An 11,365-nucleotide genomic window follows, 5' to 3' on the forward strand; every position below is an offset into this window, starting at 1 on the left:
GCGCCACCCACCTGCTGTGGCATTCCTCAGGCCTGTTGCTGCCTGCCAGCCCTGGTCTAAAAGGCAGATGGCCACTTAAAAATAGTCGGGCAGCCCTTGAGGTAGCACTTCTCCAGCTGTTCTGTTGAGCAGAAGCCAGATGAGAAGGTGGAGAAGGCATGGTCGGAGCAGAGGCCAGCTGCTGAGTGTGTCCTCAGAGCTGGTGAGCGCAGGCTCTTGTCCAGCATGGATGCATAGGAAGGGCAGGGCCAGGGTGAACATCTCACCTGATGAGGAAAGCCTTGTGACACCCCCTGCCCCCACACCGGCCCTCCCTGGAATGAGTGTTGGACAAAATGCTTGTTCCTGTTTCCCGTTTCCGATCAATTCTGTTGCAGCTGAAACAGTTCTGGTGCACTGTGCCGGCGGAGATAGAGCCGCAGAGCTCCAGGGTCCTGCTTCTTGTTTAAGAAGCAAGGGTCTAGGCAATACAGAGTTAGTAAGCAGCAGGCACAGAGTTTCAACTGAGCGAGATGAGTAGGTTCTAGAGATCTGCTGTGCAACACCGTACCTGTCATCAACAATAATATAGAGTACGCTTTGTTAGGAGGGGAGCTCTCATGTTACGTGTTCTCGCCACAACACAATAAAATAAAAACATAAAAAACAAGCAGCTAGAGTGTAAACGTGTGGCCAGGACCAGTTACTTGGCCTCTCTCAGATCTGGTTTCCTCATCTGTGAAAGTGTGAACAATGCCTTTCGTGGAGAGGACGGTCATCAGACCTCACTGGGAGCATCAGGCTCCCTTCCTAGGCGCTGTGCACACTCAGCACAGTTGGCTCTATTTCTCCTACTAAACGAGTGAGCCATACAGCACATATCTGGAAGTTAGTCACAGAGACACTTTAGTTAGGGAAGGGCTAAAGAATTGGAGGATGAGCTGTTAGGGCGGGTGGGGAGGGATGTTTTCTGAATCACTGGGCCAGCTGAGAACTGAGGGAGCGGCTACCACAGAATTCCTGAGAACAGCTGAGACAGCTGGGAGGGGAGTGGGCGCTCATCCTGAACTGAGTTAAACTCTCCAAATAGCCTTTGTTTTACTGTAGAGAAGAAATAATAAGAATTTCACATTACTTTGGTTTGGCAGTTTACGGCTTACGGGCATCTTTACACGCGTTATCTCATCTCGCTGCTCTCCCAGCTAGCCTGTTATGCAGGGAGCCCCCGCCCCACCCCAGCCGCTCAGAGAACTGAAGCTGCAGGGCTTGTCAACGGGAAGGCGGGAAGGCAGGGCCGGCCCCCCTGCCCGGCCTTCCTACCACGCCCCCCCTGCTACGGAGCATTTGGGGCCAAGACTACGACTAGATACAAAATTCAGGTCCTAACGTGAGCAGCAGAGAATGACTGGGAAACGAAATCAGGCAAATAACTGGTGATCATAATTAGTTGTGGACCATTCTGACTCTATTTTAAAAACGCCTTCCAAGTTTATATTTAACTCTGAGAAAACCCTGGTAAAAACCTCTTTGTTTAGGGAGGCATTATTAAATTTTTCTTTTTTTCCCATTATAATATTCTGGACGCTCCTTTCAGAAAAAGAAAGTCCTTTTGTGCTGTAAATTTTCTGCCATTCTATTTTCTTCATTCACAATTGGTGACTAAGTGTATTTGCATGGTAAGTAATATGCTGAATATTATGGACAACATACAGGAAGTCTAGTCTCTAACCTTAACCTTTTATAATCTAATCCAGGAGGTAAGATTTCTAAATTTGGAGCACCTGGACAATCTGATCGTGGGCATGATAATGTTGGTGCAGACATACAGGGACAAACGGTACGTTCACTTCCAACATACCTGCATGAGGATGTCATGTCCCACTGGAACTTGGGAACAGAAAAAGAGCTTATCAGACCATTCCAGCCTGGCGGTGGGTATGATGCAGATTGATTTAATTTAATCCAATCCACAGGGACAAGTAGCAAAAAAAAACGAACATTCACATTTGTGCTTTTAGTTGTGAAAGTGCAGTACAGCTTTAAATATCTTTCCTGGCACCTTTCATTACATAACAGCCCAAGTGGAAATAGGAAGGGCTGGAAAAAAAGATGAACAAGTCCCAAAAGGCCCAGAGATGTCCAGGGGCAGGGACAGGCAAGCTGCAAGTGCCAGGCAGCGGCGAGGAAGTGGCCTGAGGATCTCTTACAGAAGTCGAGTGTCCCAAAGGCAGATGGAGCATGTTGTCACGGGTCCAAGCAGAAGATACAAAGCGGAAGTTGGACCAATGGGCAGAGATGGTGACCGAGGAGTGCAGGAAACAGGAAGTGGGGGCTGCACAGGGAGAGGCTCCAGCTCCCAGGAAGGCTCTGGTATGGAGAGACCTAAGAGACTCAGGCCAGAGGACCCATGGCAGAGTCCAAATCATGGGCAAACAAAGTTCCATGACGGGAACCAAAGATCAAGTTTCAGAGCAGAGACAAAGTAAATTAAATCTTTTCCATGGATGACATCAGAAAGCAAAGACAAAGATAACTGATCAATGGACACAAGTTCTGGTCTGTAAGGTTTTTATCACACACACGAAAAACGTACCCTGGCATGCGTACAAATGCTCATTGGATTCATCAGGAACAAGGTGCTGGAAACTGCTGCTCAGCCTCAGGCTGCGGAGGCCGAGGTCTCAGCATGTCCCAGGAAATCCCACTTCCCCAGGACTTTGTGCACGGCTCAGCTCAGCTGTGTTGCACAAGGTCCACTCCTTGCCCCAAGGCTGGCTTGCATCAGTGGCTTCTCTGCTCTCCAGCTTAGAAGTTGTGTGGTTGCCTCCCCGGTTGGATCCTCCCAGCCTTGACGGCAGATCCCACATCTTAGCAGAAGGAGCTGGCCGGTCGTTTTCCTAGGGAGTCTGCTCTGCCTGGACAAGTCAGTCCTGTTGAAATCCTCCTTCAGCAGTGTTTCATCCGTACCTACCCACTCACAGACTTATGGGCAGCCTTCTTCATTCATTTCCATCACTTTCTTCCTTAATATTGACATGAAAAACTTTTTCCAAGTCATTTAATAGTAAGAATAATTTGTTCCCAGCAAACCATTATATATTATAATGTTATTTTTTATAGGCCACAAATGTTACCAGAACTTCATGAGGATTACAATCAGTATGTAACACAGTGTCTGGGACATAGTAAGTACTTGATATTTGTTCAAGAAGAGTGAATAGGGGCTGGCCCGGTGGCACAGCGGTTAAGTTTGCACGTTCCGATTTGGCGGCCCGGGGTTCGCCGGTTCGGATCCCGGGTATGGACATGGCGCTGCTTGGCAAACCTTGCTGTGGTAGGCGTCCCGCATATAAAGTAGAGGAAGATGGGCATGGATGTTAGCTCAGGGTCAGTCTTCCTCAGCAAAAAAGAGGAGGATTGGCAGCGGATGTTAGCTCAGGGCTAATCTTCCTCAAAAAAAAAAAAAAAAAAGAGTGAGTAAATCAATGAATTGTCATTAAAGACTCAAAATAGAATCCTATGACAGAACCAGACAGAGCAGACTGATGTGGCCTTGAGCCTGGAGCTTTGACCCCCCGGGGACTGCCAGTGAGTAGGTCCAACAGCACAGAGGGAGAGTCCCCGGAGAGACAGGCAGAGGTGCCACCCCCATGGGAAGATACCTCTGTGGAAATGCGTGGCTGGAAATGTGCGGCCGTGTTGTCTACATTTCTCATTCCTCCTGTGAGCATGTCTGCCCTTCTCTGTGTATGTCTCTTCCCTTTTCTCCTCTTCCTGTCCTCTCTCTTCTCTTTTCTGACTAAAAGATAGAACTGAACACATTGTCATATCAACTAGGTAATTTCTTCACTTTAAATAAAGGTGATTGAGTATATATTTCTCTATCACGCACACACAAAGCAACTAGCTTCCAAATCACATAATCACTTAGGTCAATTTCTATTTTACTTAATGTAAACTTAATTTTTTACAGCCCAATGGCCTCAACAAAACAAAGCTAACTTCTACAACTCTGGGACTGAGCAATGCGTTTATGTGGTTCATACACTGAGCCAAGCATGTCGAGTGCCCACTTTGTGCCAGACACCAAAAGAAAAGACTCTTTACACACCCAATACACAACCTGCCCAACAATCCTGTGAGGGTGGAGGTACAGTCCCATTTCCCACATGGCAGAGCTGAAATGAACTGGCTCTGTCTGACTTCAGAGCCCCACTAGTCCCAGCCACCCCTGTTAGCAGGAGAGCGATGTGCTCTAACATTTCCATGGAGAGGACACTGTGGAAGGCACATAGAAAGGGACAGCGAACACTCTGCAAATGGAACCATCGAGGACAGTCCCTATAAGAGGGGTGTGGATTAAGTGGCCCCGTGGGGCATAGAGCTGTATTAGGGCATTTCTATCACACCAGAGCAGTGCTCCAGGTCAGACGCCGGGCAGAACTGGTGGGAGTGTCCTTCTCTTCCTCAGTGACTTCCTGGGTCACCCAGAGGCCACCTCCACCTCTCTAATCCCTTTTCCCCTAATCAGGGCTGGGTCTCAAACCTTCATTCACACAAACCAGAAGTCACGCCCCCTGCCAACTGCGCTTGTCCTGGCTTTCTTCGCTAAGGGTGGGACAAAGGCTTTGTCTCCCCTCAAAGAATGCCAGGCATCCAGAGATCAGGGAGGATGTGGGTGAGGATCTCCCTCCTCGCTGAGTGGCTCTCAGCCTCAGGTTGTGCGAAGCTCTCTCCTGCACTGATTCTCTGCCTGGAGGAGGGGACTGACAGATGCATCGAAATCCTTTTAGTCATCAGATTTGACCTGGTTCTAATTCCACTTATAGGAACCAATCTTCAATTCTAAATTCAATTAACATTTCATGCACAGAGATGTTTGTTGAAGCATTATTGATAATAGTGGAAGATAGGAAACAACCAAAACGGCCAAACATAAGGGAATAATTAGAATACGCTATGAAATGCTGTGCAGCCATTAAAATGGTTTTTATGAAGCACCCTACTAACATGAAGGAGTTATGTTTACAAAGTTCATTGTTTTATAGCACGCATGCAACACGAATCAAATTAAGTTTAAGAAAAGTAGTGTAGAAGAAAAGACTGGCAGGAAATGTGTCAAAATGTTAATTAATTAAGTAATGGTATTTGGGGGGTTGGATTTTGATTTTGGATTTTCAGGCTTTTCCAACTTTTGTGAAACTTGCCTATTATGCCACCACCCCTTTTTTTAAATTGTGGTGAAGAAAATACACAACATAATATATACCATCTTAACCATTTTTAAGTATACAATTTAGTAGTGTTCAGTATATTCACATTGTTGTGCGACAGATCTCCAGAACTTTTCACCTTGAAAAATTCCTCTTAGTTTTTAATAGAAAAATAAAATAAAGACTATTTTAAAAAATCTAAACTGCCCAGGCTGGTCCTGAACGTCGCCCTGCTTCTGCCGGTTTTTGAAATCCCGAGGAGAAGGCTCCTCTCCTTCCCCTTCCCTCCACCCAGGTCACCTCAAGGGATGTCCAGCCTCCCTGCTGAGGGCTCGCCCCTCTGGGCCTCTGCCCCACCCCCATCCCAGCATTTCTCTCCCCTCCTCCACAGCTCCAGGGCTGACTGCTGCTGTCTCAGCCCCCAGCCCCACACACCCTGCTGTGCGTCTCCCAGATAAGGGGCCAGAGTGAGGGGAGTGGGGGTGGAAGTTCCCACCTGCTGTCAGAGTGTGGTCGGGGGCGGTGGGGAAGCTCTGGATGTTCGGGCTCGAGGGTCCTCACATGTGGTCTATGCAACGCCATCGTGTTACAGAGGAAGACACGGGGGCTCAGAAGTCAAAACACTTGTTAGGGGCTCATCGGGGACTAGATCGCAGGTTCTGTCGCCTTATTCAGAGCTCCTCCTTTTAGAACCTGCTGAAGACTATTATATTGTGTGTGGTATCAGAGAAAGTGGTCAGTGTTGGAGTTGATTCTATGACTGGAAATTTAACAAACGGAGAGAGTTGGGCTGCGCTGGGTAAAGCCGTTTGATTGCAGTTAAGTGCGAGACGCTGCCCGTTTTTGCCTCTTTGCTGCACAGCACGGCAACAGCTCCATGTTCATCAGAGAGGTGTCCGGTCATTTGTGTTATCAACCTGATTTCCTACACTCAGCTCGACACATGAATGTTTATTCTTCATTGTGTACTTCGTGGATATATGCTCACTGCTTTCTTAGAAATAGATGAAATGGGACAATCAGGTTGCCTTTTAGACCCACTAGTTTTTGTCTGATTTAAGTTAGGACAGCTGCTGATTAGTCACAGGATGTGAGAGCTGGGAGGGAATTTAAAGATCGTGTGGTCTTCCTCACTCACTGGGTAATTCGGAAACATTTTATCTAAACCTAGAACTTCCAGGATGCAGGGTTAAGCGTCACCGTTTATGTCCAGACTCACTTCCCACGCAGAAGAAAACAGGCCGCAGGAGCCACACTCCATGTGGCCTCCTCTGGCACTCCAGGGGTTTAGCAATTCCATAAAAACAAAAATATTTTCTAACCACACATCCCAGACCTTGTCTAGGAAAGGTATATAAAACAAGATCTTTATTTTTGTTCCTAAGGCTACACAAAAGTGCCCTGAGGGGGAGTGTGGATGGGCATGCCCATCACCCGACCATCACGACTGTCCAAATGAACCCAAACACAGACACAGGGCTGGGGAGGGGTGGGCTGCTCAAGACAATTGGGCCCAGTCTCCTCAGTGCTCTGGCTCTTCAGTCCTTCATCTGCCCACAGTAGGTCAGCAGCTCAGCAGTCGACTATCTCCCAGACCAGCCTGGTGCCTCGCACATCATAGATGTCCAGTTAACGTTGGGGTTGAATTGGATCCCAAGGAGCTGTGCTCCCTACTGCCCAGGTGAACATCATGGAGGCCCCTCAGAGTTCCAGAAGGAATAGGGATTCTCCCCTTTCCTCCCTCTCCACACTTGACTCATCATGGATCAAAGAGACTGAGCCTGTTTTTCAAGACCTCCAGCCTTGGGAAGTCCTCCTGTTCCCTTCCAGCCACTGTCCCTCAGCCGCATGGCACTCTGCACTCATCTGTTCCTTTTCTGTCCACGTGAAGGGAGAAAGCCCATGACCACGCTCCTCGGGGCGGCTCTTTACCTACAGAACCGGGAGGCTGTTGCCAGGCTGCTGTGTGCTCCACTCGCTGGGCTAAATTGTGCACTCTCCCCCTCATCATCTTATTTGAGAAGTTTTCAAACCTCTAGGAAAGTTGAAAGAATAATATGACAATAAAATGAACTCCCAACAGTTGACATTTATCTACTGTTAACATTGATACATTTCCTCTCTCTTTCTACACAAGCCCCCCCCCCCATCCTTTTTCATGAAGCATTTGAAAGCAAGCTGCGTGCACATGACAGTTCAGCATGGCTCTCCTGTGTAACCAGTATCAGTATCACACTTTAAAAAATAGCATCAACTAGATATCATTTAATTTCCCCAACTGTCCTCAAAATGCGTGTTAGAGATTAACCCAACAACAACAATTGGGATGCATTCAGGGTTCACGCTGGCACTGGGCTGCTGCATCTCCAAGGTGCTTTTCACCTCTCCTCAGACGTCTTTTTTTTTTTTTTTAATCCTGAACAATCTTTGCAGCTTTATTCTTAACATTCTTGGAGTTTTCCAGATCTTCTGTAATTAGATTTATGCAGAAAGACCGAAATAAACGGTAGCGGTGAGACGCGGGGAAGCACCCTGCCCGCCCGGGGGCCTGGGGATTCCCCGTCCCAGGACAGACCCCCCACGGCAACCCGCGGCGGCCGCTCCCTCGGGCGCCCTGGCCGGGCTGTCCTCTGCGGAAGGGAGCCTCTTGCAACTTACAGTAAAACCGGCAGTGATTGCTGCCCTGTGAAATTCTGAGCCTGGAAGGGCTAGACTCATTTTTTAAATGGGAATAATTAATAACCTAATGGCCGGTAGGGGCATCCTCCAGGACACCCCATAAGGCAGAGGGGACCTTCTGGCCAGCCGGGTGCTTCTTGCCCGTGGTTGGGAGAGCCACGGGCAGCCAGAGATCGTGGATTTCGCAGGGTGTGGAATGCAGCGAACCGGAGTGGGGGCCTCCAGCCTGAACACACTCCCTTTTCCTCTCCCTCCAAATCCAACCAGAGAGTCAGATCACCCTTCTCAGTGTTTTTCAAACTGCTACTCACCTGTTAGTGGGTCTTAAATCAATTCCCTCCTCGGCCTAAGGTCTTTGCTTCATTTGAGAGAAGAATCTGGGCAAGCGGGTGACACCTGATGGAGGCCCTGGAAATGAGCTGCAGGGGGAGTGTGGGATCGCCTTGTGTCTGGGGCTTCCACTTACTCTCAACTGTCACATTAGCTGACGAAAGTTGTTTGCAGAACTTGCTAACATTTTTAGCTGCTTGATTCTTACCACTTTTATTTTATTTTGTTTTTTTGAGGAAGATTAGCCCTGAGCTAACATCTGCCAATCCTCCTCTTTTTGCTGACCCTGAGTTAACATCCATGCCCATCTTCCTCCACTTTATGTGTGGGATGCCTGCCACAGCATGGCTTGCCAAGCAGTGCCATGTCTGCACCCGGGATCCAAACCGGCAAACCCCTGGCCAACCGAAGTAGAACATGCGAACTTAACGGCTGCGCCACCAGGCCGGCCCTGATTCTTACCACTTGTATGGAGCCACCTCTCCCCCCATACTTGGTCAAAGTAGAACAGTTCGTATATTCTCTCTGCTGGGAAGGCCTTGTCCCTCTTTGGAATTCAGTCGAGAACTTTATGCCCACCAGGTCCTGTGCCTGCTGCTATCATCCTGTCTGGGACACTTATTCTGGCAGAGTCTGGCTCAGTCATCTTTGTATTGTCAGAGCCAAGGACAATTCGGGGCATTGAGCCAACACTTAATAAATGTGTGCTTCATGAAAGACAATAAATAAATCCATGGGTCTTAAATAAGAGTGCACATTTGAAATTCCCTACGAGCTTACTCAAAGTCCACACATCTGAGATGTCCCACCACAGAATTGGAAGCTCCCCCTGGTGTGGTTGGAGATTTTAATTCCCAGGTGATCTTAATTTTAAGACCCCCCTAGAATAAATGATCAACATGGAGACAAATTAAATGATGCCTCCAAGAGCAATAACTAGAGTGCAGGGTCCCAAGTGGCTGCCGTGGCCCACCTGCCTGTCACAGTTCAAAGCATATTATATTCACAGTTCTTGTCACATCTGAAATGAAAAATGCTCATGATTCTCAGCCCCAGAATTGGAAAATTAATTGACAGGTTTTTGTTTTTTTTAATTTTTTTCTGCTTTATCTCCCCAAACCACCCCTGTACATAGTTGTATATCTTAGTTGCAGGTCCTTCTAGTTGTGGGATGTGGGACACCGCCTCAACGTGGCCTGACGAGGGGTGCCATGTCCACGCCCAGGATCTGAACCCTGGGCCGCCGCAGCAGAGCGCGCTAACTTAACCACTCGGCCATGGAGCCAGCCCCTAACTGACAGTTTTGACTTGGTGACACCACCTCCAGCAGCGAGGTAAGCGAGGAGTCCAGGAAAACGTAGGGAGGCACCAGCTCCCAGGGGCCCCACGGCAGAGCCAGCGCTCCTCACATTTCCGCCCAGCCCTCACCTGGAAGCTCTGTCGCCCCTGGATTCAGGCCAGAGGAGCCTCTCTGCTGGGCTCCTCTAGCATCTCCCCAACACAGTGAGCCGTCTGCAAGGCCAAGGGGACTTGCCTCTGCGTTCCAGGTCTTGTCTAGGTGCCCCGCCCTTAGCGGCCCAAACAGGCCTGCTTCCCTGCGGTGGTCTCACCCCCAGTGCTCGCCAACCCCACCCCCACCCCCATCCTGGGCAGGGTGGACCACTTGGAGGTGCAGGTGAGATGTCCACCCTGAACACACAGGGCCCCATGTGCACAGTGGAGCTGCGAGGACAAAGATAAGAGGGTCAGGTCGAGGGCTGGGGCCTGCTCTCCAATTCTGTCACATTCCAGCAGAGAATTATGAGCATCATGTTGGAAAATTCTAAGTTCAAACCTGGCCTTCAGAGCATCATAAAGGTACATATGTGTCAAAGTGGGAAATTAGAGCATATTGCAAATATTGCATGATAACTTTTAAATACAGTCCTATGATACATGGGCCTCCATCTGTACACTTACCCTGGGCCCTGCAGGTGTCAGGGGCAGTCCTGAAAGGTCACCTTCTGTCTGCATGATCACTGCACGGCCGCCTGGCTGAAGAAACAGCAAGTTCACGACATGCCTGCGTGTGGGTTATCTCGTCTAATTCTTACAACCACCCTAGACATTAGCTGCTGTATGAGCCTGTGTCACAGATCGGGGGCGCGAGTGCAGACAGGTGAGGCATGGGTCTGTCACAGAGCACATGAGGGACAGAGGCAGGCCCTGACCATGGTAGTCCGACCAGGTGGCGCTTGGCCCTGCATTTCCCTGTTTCCCAGTGCGCTGCACACTGTGCGCGGCCCACCACCACAGTGCAGATGCTCCCGGGCCCCCTGGATAAGTGTTCCTCTCATGTCCATCTGGCCTGTGAGCATGTTGTTCTGGCTGGTCAAATATATTTCTTTAATACTATATATGAAATATCACTTTTCAAAAGAATTAGAACCCAAGAAAATATCCTTACCTAGACTGCGCTCAACCCAGGCTAGCGTCTAACAGTCTACAGGCCACCTGTATACCTTTGATTCTTCTAGGTGTGACCAGGATCCCTCAGCTGGACCGGACTGAGAGTATAATGGGGTCACAGCTACATCCAGGCACCGCTGACGTTGGCCCCGGGTGCCCATTTGCCAGAGGAGCAGGACCTTAGCTCCCCTTTGCCGGAGCCCTGCCAGAGAGAAAGCTTCGACAATGCTGTGCTGGAGGTGCTGGAGGGCAAAGGAGCTTAACCCGAGAGTTAACCTGGAGCTTCGGCTGGTGGCGACTCCTCCATCCTTGGTTGTGGCTGTGCAGCCAGAGCCTGCTCACCCTGGTGACAGGAGAGCCGCAGTTTGTCACAGTCCTTGAAGGCCAGGTGGCAATGCCCAGAGAGAGGAACACCCCTCCCACCTCCCACAGCACCAGTCTCCATTCCCATGGCAGCACTGGCCCTCCTGGCACGCCGACAGTGGGATAGTCATTCCCTTCTGAAGAACCCATCCTCTATCTGCCAAGAGTCACATCACATGAAAGCACAATGGTCCGATGTCATTACCTTTGTCAAAATCTGGAGTTTTACTTGAAAATAAGACCATGGGTGGCCATCACTAGCCCAGTTTCAGAGCCTGACATGGCCCCTTGTGGTCCTTCCCCAGGGGCTTCTTGGCATTTGGAGAGGAGAGGATGGGATCCTGACTCTTTGG

General features: G+C 49.3%; 1 long non-coding RNA gene across 3 annotated transcripts; it reads right to left on the minus strand.

The window, feature by feature from the left end:
- Positions 1 to 6,728: 6,728 nt before the first annotated feature.
- LOC139045677 (uncharacterized) lies at positions 6,729 to 11,356 on the minus strand. 3 transcript variants are annotated; one of them, XR_011504541.1, is made up of 5 exons: positions 11,218 to 11,356; positions 10,161 to 10,235; positions 8,183 to 8,290; positions 7,125 to 7,227; positions 6,729 to 6,865 (listed from the first exon to the last, which is right to left on the minus strand). It is a non-coding gene; the product is annotated as an uncharacterized lncRNA (long non-coding RNA). The 3 variants fall into 3 exon arrangements; XR_011504540.1 differs by lacking the exon at positions 11,218 to 11,356 and adding an exon at positions 10,703 to 10,828; XR_011504542.1 differs by lacking the exons at positions 6,729 to 6,865; positions 7,125 to 7,227; positions 11,218 to 11,356 and adding exons at positions 7,525 to 7,661; positions 10,703 to 10,828.
- Positions 11,357 to 11,365: the final 9 nt, after the last annotated feature.

Source organism: Equus asinus, chromosome 7 (genome assembly GCF_041296235.1).
Source record: "Equus asinus isolate D_3611 breed Donkey chromosome 7, EquAss-T2T_v2, whole genome shotgun sequence".
In the NCBI taxonomy this organism is placed as follows: Eukaryota; Metazoa; Chordata; class Mammalia; order Perissodactyla; family Equidae; genus Equus; species Equus asinus.